At 54.9% G+C, this 15,718-nt stretch overlaps 1 pseudogene; it reads left to right on the top strand.

Moving 5' to 3' along the window:
* The first annotated feature begins 2,388 nt into the window (after positions 1-2,388).
* Positions 2,389-15,715, top strand: LOC137308914 (actin-related protein 2-A-like; annotated as a pseudogene).
* Positions 15,716-15,718: the final 3 nt, after the last annotated feature.

Below are 15,718 nucleotides of genomic sequence, written 5' to 3'. Positions count from 1 at the left end.
AACCATGGCTTAGTGTCTCGCCTCTGAGTCAGAAGGTCGTGGGTTCGAGCCCCCACTCCAGAGACTTGAGCCCCATAATCCAGGCCGACACTCCCAGCGCCAGTGCTGAGGGAGCGCCGCACTGTCGGAGGGTCGGTACTGAGGGAGTGCTGCACTGTCAGAGGTGCCATCTTCTGGATGAGGCGTTTAACCGAGGCCCCCTCAAGTGGGTAAAAAAGATCCCACGGCCACTATTGGAAGAAGAGCAGGGGGAGTTCTCCCCGGTGTCCTGGGGCCAATATTTATCTCTTAACCGACATCACTAAAAAAAACAGATGATCTGGTCACTATCACATTGCTGTTTGTGGGAACTTGCTGTGCGCAAATTGGCTGCCGTGTTTCCTACATTACAAGTGACCACACTTCAAAAAGAATGGGTTAGATACAGAGTAAAGCTCCCTCTGCACCCATGAAGTTGGCACTGAGGTGGTTGTGTGGACACCAGTCTGAACAACATCCTAACCGATGCTGGCATGCCTGGCTGCAGGACTGAACTAAATAACGTGTTAGATTATAGGGGTGCAGGCAGGAAATTGGGCAGGTTCCATTCCTTCCCCTCCCCGGCCCATCCCAGGAAACTCTGCCCCCCCCCCAAAGATCCGAGGGTGTTGGCCTGGTACCCAGGCACCAGATGGTGCTGTCGCTCTATTGCTAGGACTCACCCCACACCCTTATTAACTGGTCTCAATCAGGACCCTCGAGTTCCAGGTGTCTCTGCCAGCTCCTCCCAGCCCTCCGTCAGGGCTGTAACGGACTGGCTGCTTTTCCCTCATGTCTCTCCCCGCTCCCTCACTCCCTGTGACTCCCATCAGCCACAAAGTTTAAGGGCGAAATGGGAACTTGCTACAAGTCCCCGTTTGATCCCTCAGTGTGACTACTGTACTGGGTCATCAAACATAAAAGCAGCCAAATATCAATGATCTTAGATTGTGATTTTATATCATGATTTTATATCAATGATATTATACCTTGATTTTGTACCATGATTTTATATCAATGATTCTATATAGTGATTCTATATCAATGAATTTATATCATAGTATATTTTATTTCATTGATTCTATATCATGACTTTATGCCATGATTTTATATCAATGATTCTATATCATGATTTTACACCAATGATTTTATACCTTGATTTTACATCAATGATTTTACATCAATGATCTTAGATCAATTATATAGGCCCAGAAATTGCTGGAGTGGGGCATCTTGTGACGAGTGCCCTGAATTGGATTTTTCGCACTGCAAATTGCTGGAAATGTGAGCTGATAACGAGGGCAACAGGTCCAATGGTCTGGCTCCTTAACCAATGAAATTTAAGGAACGACGGAGAAGGAAACGGGATGAATTAGAGTCAAATCAGGTACAGAAAGAGAATTAAGAGACAGAAAAAAAGAGACAGAAAGGAAAAGTAAGAAAAAAAATTAAAACATTTAAAATGTAAAGTTTAAAAAACCTCAGAACAATTTACTACCTGCAGGCGTGAGACTCCACAGTTTCAATTATTCCCCTTCTGGGCTTCCAAGGTCATGTTTCACCTCAGGACCAGAAATCTCGTCATTAACAGGGTCCTTATGCCGTGAAATTCCAGCACTAAATGTCTGCAGCGAGATTCATCCGTATTCACGGTGCGAATCCAGAAATTTATTGACACCCACGGGGAGACTGACAGTGGGTTCCCCGCGGCTAACAGCGGAAATCGTCCAGCGACCTGTGGCAACTCGCAGCTCACGGCCAATCTCTTACCACTAACTTATACGCAATAATGGCGAGAGCCGTGAACTCGACGTTACTTTTCCCGCAGTTTCTGGGGACACCATTTCAACAATCTAAAGGGAATGGGGAAGCTGTCACTCCATTTCCTGGTCTGCGGGGTGGTGGGGAAATCAGCCAGGGTTCCTTCTCATGATTGCTATCCAGTGATACCACCCCCCCCTACCCCACTTGCTGGACCGTGAGCACAAGTCTGGAGGTCAGGTGAGGACAGAATCTGTGACGCATCCCCCGGTTGAATACCCCACGGACACAGTCCAGGCTCTCACGAGTGAAGAATGGGCGAGATCCAGGAGGGCGGCCGGTGCCCGTGGGACCCGAACCCCCAGCAGGGAGGGGGTGAATGAAAGGGGGAAATGAAGAAGCTTGTGTGTGTGTGTGTATATATAAAAATCCTGCCTCTCGCTCGCATTCCCAATCGATATTTATCCGAGATCCCAGTTATTTATTTTGTTCCTCCCTCCCAGTTTCGATTTTTATTTTATGCTTTCAGTCCCCTCCCGAGTGGTTTTGTGTTTTTTTCCCCCTTTCTCTCTAAATTGAATGAGGAAGTGGCGGATTAGCTCAGGATGTTACGTGTCGCTGTGAATTTTTAACCAGTTTGCAATCATATCCGGACCTTGAGTAAGAAAAAAGGGGAGGGGGGGGTGTTAATATCAGCGGAATTTACATAGTATTAAATAGAGACAAATAAAACATCAAGAAGAAGAAAAGAAAAAGCTGGGTTGCAGAAAATGGACAGTCAAGGAAGGAAGGTGATCGTTTGTGACAATGGAACCGGGGTAAGAGCAAAGAGACTTGATTCAGGGGATGGAACAAATGCTCCAGGAAGCAGGGGATGGGTGTGGAGAGCAGAGGCAGAGAGAGAGAGAGAGAGAATCTTGAGGGCAGATCTGGGAGGGAATGAGTTACAAAAAGAGAGAGAGAGAGAAAAATGCAACAAAAAATACCTTTGCAACTCGATCTATGCAGCGAGACTGTTGCAAAAAAAAAAAATACTTTTAATCTAAATAATTGCAGTCGGGAGGGAGAGAGAGAGAGAGAGATTCCCTGCAGTGATACAGTGTCGAAGGGGAAATGTGTCCCGTGTGTGTGATTTGCAACAGAATTGGGAAGATGTTCTCTCTCTCTCGCTGCCAAGGCTGAGATATTCCACCCCAGGGGATGGGGAGGAAGTGAAATTAACCCCAATTCAGCAGCGAGTCAGTTTCAATCCAGTTTCCAACTGTTGCACAGTTTCGGAAAGCGGGTGGAAACTGAATTGTCCACAAGCGGAGTTTGGAACAGGATTGGCTGGCTGGGTTTTATTGATATATTGCACTGGGTTTTTTTTTTGCAAGTAGTGTTTGGGGGGAGTGGGGTGGTGGGGGTACTGCCTGACCCGAGCCCAGACTGTGAGAGGTGGGGACATTCGGCCAGGTAGTGCATCACAGCCGGGCCCAACCCCGTCCCCCACGCTTTCCAGCAAGGGGAGAGGGTGGTTGGGGGGGGGTCCCCCCCTCCCCTCCCCTCCCCATCAATAATCAAGGGGTCATTGAGGCCAATTGAAGAACCTCAATTGCTGAGATTGGTGAACTCAGCCTCGACCGGGTAAAGATGGTAAAAACCAGCCAGGGTTCATGTGCCCGATCGTACGGTGACCCCTGGAAAGTGTGTGTGTTTTCACTTGGCTGTGATGCTGCCCGTGGTCGAATATCCTGTTGCCCCTCCCCCACGAGGCTGTGGATGCTGGGGGTCAGTTGAAGCTTTCACAGCTATAGAGGGGTTATTATTTGGTAAGGTTTATCGAGGAATTTGGATCAAAGGCGGGTAAATGGGGTTAAGATACAGATACAGCTATAATCTGATCGAATGGTGGAACAGGCTCGAGGGGCTGAATGGCCTCCTCCTGTTCCTATGTTCACATCTGAAGAATGGGTAGCAAGATCCCACAAGCTGTCCTACATCAGCTCCCAGTCCATCAACGCCTCAAATTTAAAATTCTCCATCTTCATGTTCAAATCCCTCCATGGCCCTCGCCCCCTCCTCCCTATCTCTGTAACCTCCTCCAGCCCCTACAACCCTCCGAGATCTCTGCGCTCCTCCAATTCTGGTTTCTTGCCCATCCCCGATTTCCATCGCTCCACCTTTGGCGGCCGTGCCTTCAGCTGCCTGGGCCCTAAGCTCTGGAATTCCCTCCCTAAACCTCTCCCCCTCTCTCTCCTCCTTTAAGACGCTGCTTAAAACCTCCCTCTTTGACCAAGCTTTTGGTCACCTGTCCTAATATCTCCTCATGTGGCTCGGTGTCAAATTTTGTCTGATTTACGCTCCTGTGAAGTGGCCTGGGGACGTTTTACTACGTTAAAGGCGCTATATAAATGCAAGAGGTTTAGGGAGGGAATTCCAGAGCTTAGGGCCCAGGCAGCTGAAGGCACGGCCGCCAATGGTGGAGCGATGGAAATCGGGTGATGGGCAAGAGGCCAGAATTGGAGGAGCGCAGAGATCTCGGAGGGTTGTCGGGCTGGAGGAGGTTACAGAGATAGGGAGGGGGGCGAGGGCCATGGAGGGATTTGAAAACAAGGATGAGAATTTTAAAATCGAGGCTTGGGGGACTGGGAGCCGATGGAGGTCAACTTGTGGGATCTTGCTGTGCGCAAATTGGCTGCTGCGTTTCCTACACTACAACAGTGACCACACTTCAAAAAAAAAAGTACTTCATTGTGTGTAAAGCGCTTTGGGACGTCCTGAGGTGGTGAAAGGCCCGGGAGAAATGGGAGTTCTTTCTTTCTCTGTTCCCCGGACTTCCTCCTGAGAGTTTCTGGGTGCAGGGTGACGGTCCCGGGGGTGTAACCAAAGTCGAGAAGGGGAACGAGGAGTCTGAGCTACACGAATGTACCGCTTGTGGGAGAGAGAGGAGGGGGGGCGTCTGGGAGAGGAACGGGGCTATCCATCTTCCTCAAACAGAAAGGGGAAGCTGAGCGATTGAGGATCGTTCAGAGGGAAGTCAAGGGTTGTCACAAGGAGTTGAGACGCCAGCATTCCGTCTCTGTGATTTCCCGACATTGAGAGATGAAAGTTTCTCCTCTTCCTCCACCAGATCAAAGCGGCCGTCACCAAATGAGTTTGTCGGCCCAGTTCCCCATCCTCAAAACTGCCTCCTGCCTCAGGGCAACAAGATCAGTCAGATTGGGAAACATCGCCCGCAGGGTCAGGAGGGGGACACTCATCTATGGACGGAACAGTGTAGAGGGAGCTTTACTCTGTATCTAACCCTGTACCTGACCCTGGGAGTGTTTGATGGGACAGTGTAGAGGGAGATTTACTCCATATCTAACCCCGTACCTGCCCTGGGAGTGTTTGATGGGACAGTGTAGAGGGAGATTTACTCTGTATCTAACCCGTGCTGTACCTGCCCTGGGAGTGTTTGATGGGACAGTGTAGAGGGAGCTTTACTCTGTATCTAACCCGTGCTGTACCTGCCCTGGGAGTGTTTGATGGGACAGTGTAGAGGGAGCTTTACTCTGTATCTAACCCTGTACCTGCCCTGGGAGTGTTTGATGGGACAGTGTAGAGGGAGCTTTACTCTGTATCTAACCCTGTACCTGCCCTGGGAGTGTTTGACGGGACAGTGTAGAGGGAGCTTTACTCTGTATCTAACCCTGTACCTGCCCTGGGAGTGTTTGATGGGACAGTGTAGAGGGAGCTTTACTCTGTATCTAACCCTGTACCTGCCCTGGGAGTGTTTGATGGGACAGTGTAGAGGGAGCTTTACTCTGTATCTAACCCTGTACCTGCCCTGGGAGTGTTTGATGGGACGGTGTAGAGGGAGCTTTACTCTGTATCTAACCCTGTACCTGCCCTGGGAGTGTTTGACGGGACAGTGTGGAGGGAGCTTTACTCTGTATCTAACCCTGTACCTGCCCTGGGAGTGTTTGATGGGACAGTGTAGAGGGAGCTTTACTCTGTATCTAACCCTGTACCTGCCCCTGGGAGTGTTTGATGGGACAGTGTAGAGGGAGCTTTACTCTGTATCTAACCCTGTACCTGCCCCTGGGAGTGTTTGATGGGACAGTGTAGAGGGAGCTTTACTCTGTATCTAACCCTGTACCTGCCCTGGGAGTGTTTGATGCTGGGACTCTGGTCCTTTGTATCGAGAGAGTTCACCTCTCCACCGTCACAGCCCTCACCTTGATACAAACATTCGGGGAGCATGGTGTTTTCACTCAGAGCTCAGACTGCTCCGTGTCCCACTGGGTGTTGTGTACACACTGGATAACAGGTGACCTTCCTCCGCAGAGTGTGAGTTCTGGGTGTGTTTGCACACTTGTTGTAATCAGCCCAGAGCTGCACACCAAGGCTCTACAGACTCTTACATTCCAGGCAAACCTTGTTTGTTTTTAACAAAAATTGGCCGACTTCTTTTGATCACTTGGTGAATATTTATCTGTTTGCTTCAGGTGGCCCTGCCCGGGGAGGTCCTGGACCACTCCCCCACAGAATAGGAAAGCCCCAGGCTCTATTCCTGGCCTGTGCTGGGTTCGCTGGCCTCACCTGGGGAGGGGGGGCACAATTGGTCTCAGTGCCTGAGGGGGGAGGGGAATTCTCTTTCCTGCCCCCGCACAGCTTCCTCTGTTGTTTCTTTGAGGTCCCGGAAAAGCAAACCAGGTGACTTTGGGAAGCATTTCAGCCGCGGCAGCCATTTTGTGCACAGCAAGATCCCACCGACAGCACCAGAAACCAATTCTTTTTGTTTTTGGTGGTGTTCAGTTGAGGAAGGAATATTGGCCCCAGGACTCCGGGAGCAAACTCCCCGAGGGAGGGAGTCCCAGATGGTAGGCGAGGGCTATTCGACCAGGAGTGGGACGAAGGGAGGTGGGGGAGTGAATAGAAAGAAAGGACTCCCATTTACACAGGGCCTTTCACCACCTCAGGACGTCCCAAAGTGCTTTACAGCCAATGAAGTACTTTTTGAAGTGCGGTCACTGTTGTAATGTAGGAAACGCAGCAGCCAATTTGCACACAGCAAGATCCCACAAACAGCAATGTGATAATGATCAGATCATCTGTTTTTTTAGTGATGTTGGTTGAGGGATAAATATTGGCCCCAGGACACCGGGGAGAACTCCCCTGCTCTTCTTCCAATAGTGGCCGTGGGATCTTTTACATCCACCTGAGAGGGGCAGACGGGGCCTCGGTTTAACATCTCATCCGAAAGACGGCACCTCCGACAGTGCGGCGCTCCCTCAGTACTGACCCTCCGACAGTGCAGCACTCCCTCAGCACTGACCCTCCGACAGTGCAGCGCTCCCTCAGTACTGACCCTCCGACAGTGCAGCGCTCCCTCAGTACTGACCCTCTGACAGTGCAGCGCTCCCTCAGTACTGACCCTCCGACAGTGCGGCGCTCCCTCAGTACTGACCCTCCGACAGTGCGGCGCTTCCTCAGTACTGACCCTCCGACAGTGCAGCGCTCCCTCAGTACTGACCCTCCGACAGTGCGGCGCTCCCTCAGCACTGACCCTCCGACAGTGCAGCGCTCCCTCAGCACCGACCCTCCGACAGTGCGGCGCTCCCTCAGCACTGACCCTCCGTACTGAGTGTCGGTCTGGAGTGGGGGCTCGATCCCACGTACCAGGGTCCTGAGTGAGACGCGTTTGGCCCCTGGTCTGAGCCGCCTGCGTCCCGAGAGGTGATGCCTCGAGCTGGCCGAGGATTTTGTACCTCAGTTCTGCCGAGACTCGAGGGAGACGCTCGCTGAGGTTCCAGCTCCGGATTGTTGACGTGTACAGGCCCAAACTCGTTTAACACAGCTCCAGGGCAAGCATTCCTGAGTGGGGACGGGAGGGTGGAGGGGTGGAATGGAGTGAGGGGGGGATTAGGAGAAGCTCAGCCCCGCGGGCAGGCTGCCTTAACCCTTCCACTCCCGGAAGAGGCAACTTTTGCCCTGGATTTGAGCTTTTGTTATTCCTGGTTGAATGTTGCTTCATTTTAATAATTCTGCCCAGGACAAGCAGGCACGCAGACAGACAGACACCCACGCACGCAGACAGACAGACAGACAGACACGCACACAGGCAGGCACGCACACAGACAGACAGGCACGCACACCGACCGACCGACCGACCCACCCCCACGCAGACAGACAGACAGACAGACAGACAGACACCCACCCACCCACGCACGCAGACAGACAGACAGGCACCCACCCACCCACGCAGGCAGGCAGGCAGACAGACAGACACCCACCCACGCAGGCAGGCAGACAGACAGACACCCACCCACGCACGCAGACAGACAGACAGGCACCCACCCACCCACGCACGCAGACAGACAGACAGACACGCACACAGGCAGGCACGCACACAGACAGACAGACAGACAGACAGACAGACAGGCACGCACGCACACCGACCGACCCACCCCCACGCAGACAGGCAGGCACCCACTCACGCAGACAGACAGACAGGCACCCACTCATGCAGACAGACACGCGTTCACCAAGAACATGACACCCGACCGCCCGGGGTGGGACTGAACCCCCTCCCCCCACACAGAGCAGGAAAGGCCCAGGCCCCGTCCCCGGCCTGGGCTGGTGGTCGGAGCTACAACTGGCCTCTGTGTTGACCCTCACTGTCTGAGCCCTCAGCCCTTTGGCCCAGGTACTGGAGGTTGGCTGACGCTCAGGCCAGCAAGTGTGAAAGGGGACAGGGGGTCTGAAATGGTTGGAGGGGCTGAATGGCCTTTCTCCTGTTACTGTAACCTGTTTTCTTTCTCTCTCCCCAGTTTGTTAAGTGTGGTTTTGCCGGTTCAACTTCCCAGAGCACATTTTCCCCGCTCTGGTGGGACGTCCCATCATCAGATCGACCGCCAAAGTGGGAAACATCGAGATCAAGGTACAACATGCAGGGTCTCTGGGACGGGGCCTGGGTGAGGAGGGGGTGGGGGGGAGGTGCAGGGGGAGACAGGACTGACCACACGGGACAGTGTAGAGGGAGCTTTACTCTGTATCTAACCCTGTACCTGCCCTGGGAGTGTTTGACGGGACAGTGTGGAGGGAGCTTTACTCTGTATCTAACCCTGTACCTGCCCTGGGAGTGTTTGATGGGACAGTGTAGAGGGAGCTTTACTCTGTATCTAACCCTGTACCTGCCCTGGGAGTGTTTGATGGGACAGTGTAGAGGGAGCTTTACTCTGTATCTAACCCTGTACCTGCCCTGGGAGTGTTTGATGGGACAGTGTAGAGGGAGCTTTACTCTGTATCTAACCCTGTACCTGCCCTGGGAGTGTTTGATGGGACAGTGTAGAGGGAGCTTTACTCTGTATCTAACCCTGTACCTGCCCTGGGAGTGTTTGATGGGACAGTGTAGAGGGAGCTTTACTCTGTATCTAACCCGTGCTGTACCTGCCCTGGGAGTGATTGATGGGACAGTGTAGAGGGAGCTTTACTCTGTATCTAACCCTGTACCTGCCCTGGGAGTGATTGATGGGACAGTGTAGAGGAGCTTTACTCTGTATCTAACCCTGTACCTGCCCTGGGAGTGTTTGATGGGACAGTGTAGAGGGAGCTTTACTCTGTATCTAACCCTGTACCTGCCCTGGGAGTGTTTGATGGGACAGTGTAGAGGGAGCTTTACTCTGTATCTATCCCTGTACCTGCCCTGGGAGTGTTTGATGGGACAGTGTAGAGGGAGCTTTACTCTGTATCTAACCCTGTACCTGCCCTGGAGTGTTTGATGGGACAGTGTAGAGGGAGCTTTACTCTGTATCTAACCCTGTACCTGCCCTGGGAGTGTTTGATGGGACAGTGTAGAGGGAGCTTTACTCTGTATCTAACCCTGTACCTGCCCTGGGAGTGTTTGATGGGACAGTGTAGAGGGAGCTTTACTCTGTATCTAACCCTGTACCTGCCCTGGGAGTGATTGGTGGATGTGTTGATGTGTTGGTGTGATTGGCAGGATCTGATGGTGGGTGATGAGGCCAGCGAATTACGCTCGATGCTGGAGGTGAATTATCCGATGGAGAACGGGATTGTGAGGAACTGGGATGACATGAAGCATCTGTGGGATTACACCTTCGGGCCGGAGAAACTGGACATCGACCCCCAGAACTGCAAAATCCTCCTGACCGAGCCCCCATGAACCCCATCAAAAACCGGGAGAAGGTCATCGAGGTGAGGTCATCGAGGCGCGTGCCATGGCTATCCCAGGGGAGGAATCGTAGGGGGCATCGCAGCCAAGGTTATTGGGCCATGGGGGGCATCGCAGCGAAGACTATTGGGCCATGGGGGGCATCGCAGCAAAGACCATTGGGCCGTGGGTGGCATTGCAGCCAAGGCTATTGGGACGTAGGGTCATCGCAGCCAAGGCTATTGGTCCGTGGGGGTATCACAGCCAAGGCTATTGGACCGTGGGTGGCATTACAGTCAAGGCTATTGGTCCGTGGGGGTATCACAGCCAAGGCTATTGGACCGTGGGTGGCATTACAGTCAAGGCTATTGGACTGTGGAGGCATCACAGTCAAGGCTATTGGACTGTGGGGGCATCACAGCCAAGGCTATTGGACCATGGGGTGCATTACAGCCATGCCCGCTCGTCGCCCTGGAGCCACCGGGTAATGAACAGAAATCCTGGCTGATTTCCCCCCCTCACTAAATCAAAGGGGAGGGACTGAAGCCAGTTCTCGTACACTAACACCCCCCCTCCCAACCCCTCGACCCTCGGCCCTGCTTTGGGCGTACGGTTGACGAGCCCGAGGGTTTCTCCGCGGACCCTGCGTGTCTCGGGGAGGCAGGAGGGGCATTCGGTGGAGTTGGACCAGCTCAGGCTCCCTGTGTCTCGGTGACTCCACTCCCTCCCATCACACCCTCAGGAACTGGCCGCTCGATTCAGGCACAGGTAAGAACCTGGGGGCTGGGGGAGAGGGGTTACTGAGTGACAGTGTGAGGGAGAGGGATTAACATCAGTAGAGATACAGTCAGTAACACAGGGCGCTGGGGGAGAGGGGTTACTGAGTGACAGTGTGAGGGAGAGGGATTAACATCAGTAGAGATACAGTCAGTAACACAGGGCGCTGGGGGAGAGGGGTTACTGAGTGACAGTGTGAGGGAGAGGGATTAACATCAGTAGAGATACAGTCAGTAACACAGGGCGCTGGGGGGAGAGGGGTTACTGAGTGACAGTGTGAGGGAGAGGGATTAACATCAGTAGAGATACAGTCAGTAACACAGGGCGCTGGGGGGAGAGGGGTTACTGAGTGACAGTGTGAGGGAGAGGGATTAACATCAGTAGAGATACAGTCAGTAACACAGGGCGCTGGGGGGAGAGGGGTTACTGAGTGACAGTATGAGGGAGAGGGATTAACATCAGTAGAGATACAGTCAGTAACACAGGGCGCTGGGGGGAGAGGGGTTACTGAGTGACAGTATGAGGGAGAGGGATTAACATCAGTAGAGATACAGTCAGTAACACAGGGCGCTGGGGGGAGAGGGGTTACTGAGTGACAGTGTGAGGGAGGGGGATTAACATCAGTAGAGATACAGTCAGTAACACAGGGCGCTGGGGGGAGAGGGGTTACTGAGTGACAGTGTGAGGGTTCCCTGTCACTGGGCCCCCAGCGTTGAGAGCTTTTGGTTTGACAGTGATGCTCTCCATGGTGGAACAGCCGACCAACACTGGATGAGGTTTGGAAGGGTGGCCTGTTCCAAGGCATTGGGTACAGGGAGACGAGGAATGCCATTGGGACCGGACTTGCTCGGCCCCCCATATTCGGGGATGCAGGCGGTGGAAGATTTGATTGAGTTGCTCCCCACAAGTGCTGACACAGACTGGTTTCTCTCGTTCTGTGCAGGTGATGTTCGAGATGTATCAGTTCGAGGGTCTTTATATCGCAATCCAGGCGGTGCTGACACTCTACGCCCAAGGTAAATACTGCCCACAGCACACCCTCGAGGCAGATCCTCACCCTGAGCTCAGTCCCTCTCTCCTGATCATTGATGTGCTCCCTCTCTCTCTCTCCTCCCCCCCCCCCCTCTCTCTCTCCCACTCTCTCCTCCCCCCCACTCTCTCTCTCTCTCCCCCCTCTCTCTCTCCCACCCTCTCTCTCTCCCTCTCTCTCTCTCCTCCCCCCCCCTCTCTCTCTCCCCCCCCCCTCTCTCTCTCCACTCTCTCCTCCCCCCCACTCTCTCTCTCTCTCCCCCCTCTCTCTCTCCCACCCTCTCTCTCTCCCTCTCTCTCTCTCCTCCCCCCCCCTCTCTCTCTCCCCCACCACCTCTCTCTCTCCACCCTCTCTCTCTCCACCCTCTCTCTCTCCCACCCTCTCTCTCTCCCACCCTCTCTCCCCCACCCTCTCTCTCCCCCACCCTCTCTCTCCCCCACCCTCTCTCTCCCCCACCCTCTCTCTCCCCCACCCTCTCTCTCCCCCACCCTCTCTCTCCCCACCCTCTCTCTCCCCACCCTCTCTCTCCCCCACCCTCTCTCTCCCCCACCCTCTCTCTCCCCCACCCTCTCTCTCCCCCACCCTCTCTCTCTCCCTCCCGCCCCCCCTCCCTCTCTCCCCCCCGCCCCCCTCCCTCTCTCCCCCCCGCCCCCCCCCTCTCTCCCCCGCCCTCTCTCCCCCCCGCCCCCTCTCCCTCTCTCCCCCCCGCACCCCCTCCCTCTCTCCCCCCCGCACCCCCCTCCCTCTCTCCCCCCCGCACCCCCTCCCTCTCTCCCCCCCGCACCCCCCTCCCTCTCTCCCCCCCGCACCCCCCTCCCTCTCTCCCCCCCCGCACCCCCCTCCCTCTCTCCCCCCGCACCCCCCTCCCTCTCTCCCCCCCGCACCCCCCTCCCTCTCTCCCCCCCGCACCCCCCTCCCTCTCTCCCCCCCGCACCCCCCTCCCTCTCTCCCCCCCGCACCCCCCTCCCTCTCTCCCCCCCGCACCCCCCTCCCTCTCTCTCCCCCCTGCACCCCCTCTCTCTCTCCCTCTCACTCGCCCCCTGTCTCTATCTCTCTCTCGCCCCCTCTTAATTGCTGTTATGGACTCTGTTCTCCCACTATTTCTGGTCTGGCAATTTACGTCCAGCGTTCCTGCTCGGCCACTTCAGAGGGAGGTTAAGTGTTAAACACATTGCTGTGGGGTCTGGAGTCACTGAAAGGCCCAGACCGGGTAAGGACGGCAGGTTTCCTTCCCTAAAGGGACATCAGTGAACCAGTTGGGTTTTTACGACAATCCGACAGCTTCACAGTCACTTTCACTGATCCCAGATTTTAATTGCAGATTTTTAAAACTAAATTCAAATTCTCACTCTGCCCATGGCGGGATTTGAACTCCCGTTCTCTGGATCACCAACCCGGGCCCCCCCCTCGCATTGCCAACCCAGGACCCCCCCGCATTTCCAACCCAGGCCCCCCCCCCACATTGCCAGCCCAGGCCCCCCCGGCATTGCCAGCCCAGGCCCCCCCCGGCATTGCCAGCCCAGGCCCCCCGGCATTGCCAGCCCAGGCCCCCCGGCATTGCCAGCCCAGGCCCCCCCGGGCCCATAACCTAATGGTACTTTTGTTGTCATGTAATGAATGCAATAACCAGGCCCTAGGCCTCAGGCTGCCGGGATTCAGACCGTTTTCCCCCTCTGCCTCCTCAGGCCTACTGACGGGAGTGGTGATCGACTCGGGGGACGGAGTGACCCACATCTGCCCCGTCTACGAAGGCTTCTCGCTCCCCCACCTGACCCGGAGACTGGACATTGCCGGGAGGGACATCACCCGCTACCTCATCAAGGTGAGTCAGGAGGAGGAGCAGGGGATTCCGGGGAGATTTCAATCCCACCCCCCCAGGACAGGGCGAAAGGGCCAAGGTCGGAGGTTAGCAAAGGCCCGAGAAGCTGGGGAGGGACGGCGAGGCCAATCGTGGAGTCTTTGCTTGTTTTAAGAAAGAACTTGATATCTCCCGGGCCTTTCACCACCTCAGGACGGCCCAAAGCGATTTACAGCCAATGAAGTACTTTTTTTTTGGAAGTGTAGTCACTGTTGTAATGTGGGAAACGCAGCAGCCAATTTGTGCACAGCAAGATCCCACAAACAGTAATGTGATAGTGACCCAGATCATCTGTTTCTTTTTTTAGTGATGTTGGTTGAGGGATAAATATCGGCCCCAGGACACCGGGGAGAACTCCCCCTGCTCTTTTTTTAAAATTATTCGTTCATGGGATGTGGGAGTCGCTGGCGAGGCCGGCATTTATTGCCCATCCCTAATTGCCCCTTGAGAAGGTGGTGGTGAGCCGCCTTCTTGAACCGCTGCAGTCCGTGTGGTGACGGTTCTCCCACAGTGCTGTTAGGAAGGGAGTTCCAGGATTTTGACCCAGTGACGATGAAGGAACGGCCGATATATTTCCAAGTCGGGATGGTGTGTGACTTGGAGGGGAACGTGCAGGTGGTGTTGTTCCCATGTGCCTGCTGCCCTTGTCCTTCTAGGTGGTAGAGGTCGCGGGTTTGGGAGGTGCTGTCGAAGAAGCCTTGGCGAGTTGCTGCAGTGCAACTTCCAATAGTGCCGTGGGATCTTTTACATCCACCTGAGAGGGGCAGACGGGGCCTCGGTTTAACATCTCATCCGAAAGACGGCACCTCCGACAGTGCAGCACTCCCTCAGTACTGACCCTCCGACAGCGCGGCGCTCCCTCAGTACCGACCCTCCGACAGTGCGGCGCTCCCTCAGTACCGACCCTCCGACAGTGCGGCGCTCCCTCAGTACCGACCCTCCGACAGTGCGGCGCTCCCTCAGTACCGACCCTCCGACAGTGCGGCGCTCCCTCAGTACTGACCCTCCGACAGTGCGGCGCTCCCTCAGTACCGACCCTCCGACAGTGCGGCGCTCCCTCAGTACCGACCCTCCGACAGTGCGGCGCTCCCTCAGTACTGACCCTCCGACAGTGCGGCGCTCCCTCAGTACCGACCCTCCGACAGTGCGGCGCTCCCTCAGTACCGACCCTCCGACAGTGCGGCGCTCCCTCAGTACTGGCACCGGGAGTGTCGGTCTGGATTATGGGGCTCAAGTCTCTGGAGTGGGGGCTCGAACCCACGACCCTCTGAATATCCTTCAAAAGTACTTCATCGGCTGTAAAGCGCTTTGGGACGTCCTGAGGTGGTGAAAGGCCCGGTCGAAATGGGAATTCTTCCTTTCGATGGCCAACACGCCCCAGTCTGATTGGCTTTCAACAGCAGTAACTCCCGTTCTATACAGTGCCTTTAATTCACAAAAGTTTCCCGAGGTGTTTCACGGTGGCGATCGTATAAAATGGAGGCCGAGGAGGAGATGTTGGAGGGGGTGACTGAAAGCTCGGTCAAAGAGTTGGGTTTGAAGGAGGAGACGGGAAGGACGGGAATTCCAGACCCTGGGGCCTAGGCCGGCTGCAGGCCTGACCTGCGTATCCATGGCGACCTAGGAGCTGCCAACTCTCCGGGATTGGCCTGGAGTCTTCAGGAATTGAAGAGTAATCTGCTGCGATCAAAATAACCCGGGGAGAAAGATCACTGGGGGCACGGAAAGAAATTGTGTGTTTGTTTCATTTTCTTCCAACACTTCTCAGTCATAAAATTATTGGAGATGTTGGGGGGGGGGAAGAGAGAAATGGCCGCCCAGAATCGCCCAACGGTGGAAGGAAGAGGCTGCTCGCGTTTCGATTGGCGAGTCGGGCGACCATCGACGGGAGGTCACTTGATGAAACTTCCCGGAATGCGTCTGATCAGAGTTGGCCGACCCGAACGTGGGAGTCCTCGGTCGCTCGCCCCTTCAACTCTGACCTTTCACCTCTCTCTCTCTCTCCCCACCCCCCACCCCCCGGGATCCGCAGCTCCTTCTGCTCCGGGGTTATGCCTTCAATCACTCGGCAGACTTCGAGACGGTGAGGATGATGAAGGAGAAACTTTGTTACGTCGGCTACAACATCGAGCAA

This window comes from Heptranchias perlo, unplaced genomic scaffold (genome assembly GCF_035084215.1).
Source record: "Heptranchias perlo isolate sHepPer1 unplaced genomic scaffold, sHepPer1.hap1 HAP1_SCAFFOLD_1435, whole genome shotgun sequence".
Lineage (NCBI taxonomy): Eukaryota > Metazoa > Chordata > Chondrichthyes > Hexanchiformes > Hexanchidae > Heptranchias > Heptranchias perlo.
The sequence above is the reverse complement of the archived record's forward strand: the minus strand, read 5'-3'. Positions and strand labels throughout refer to the sequence as shown.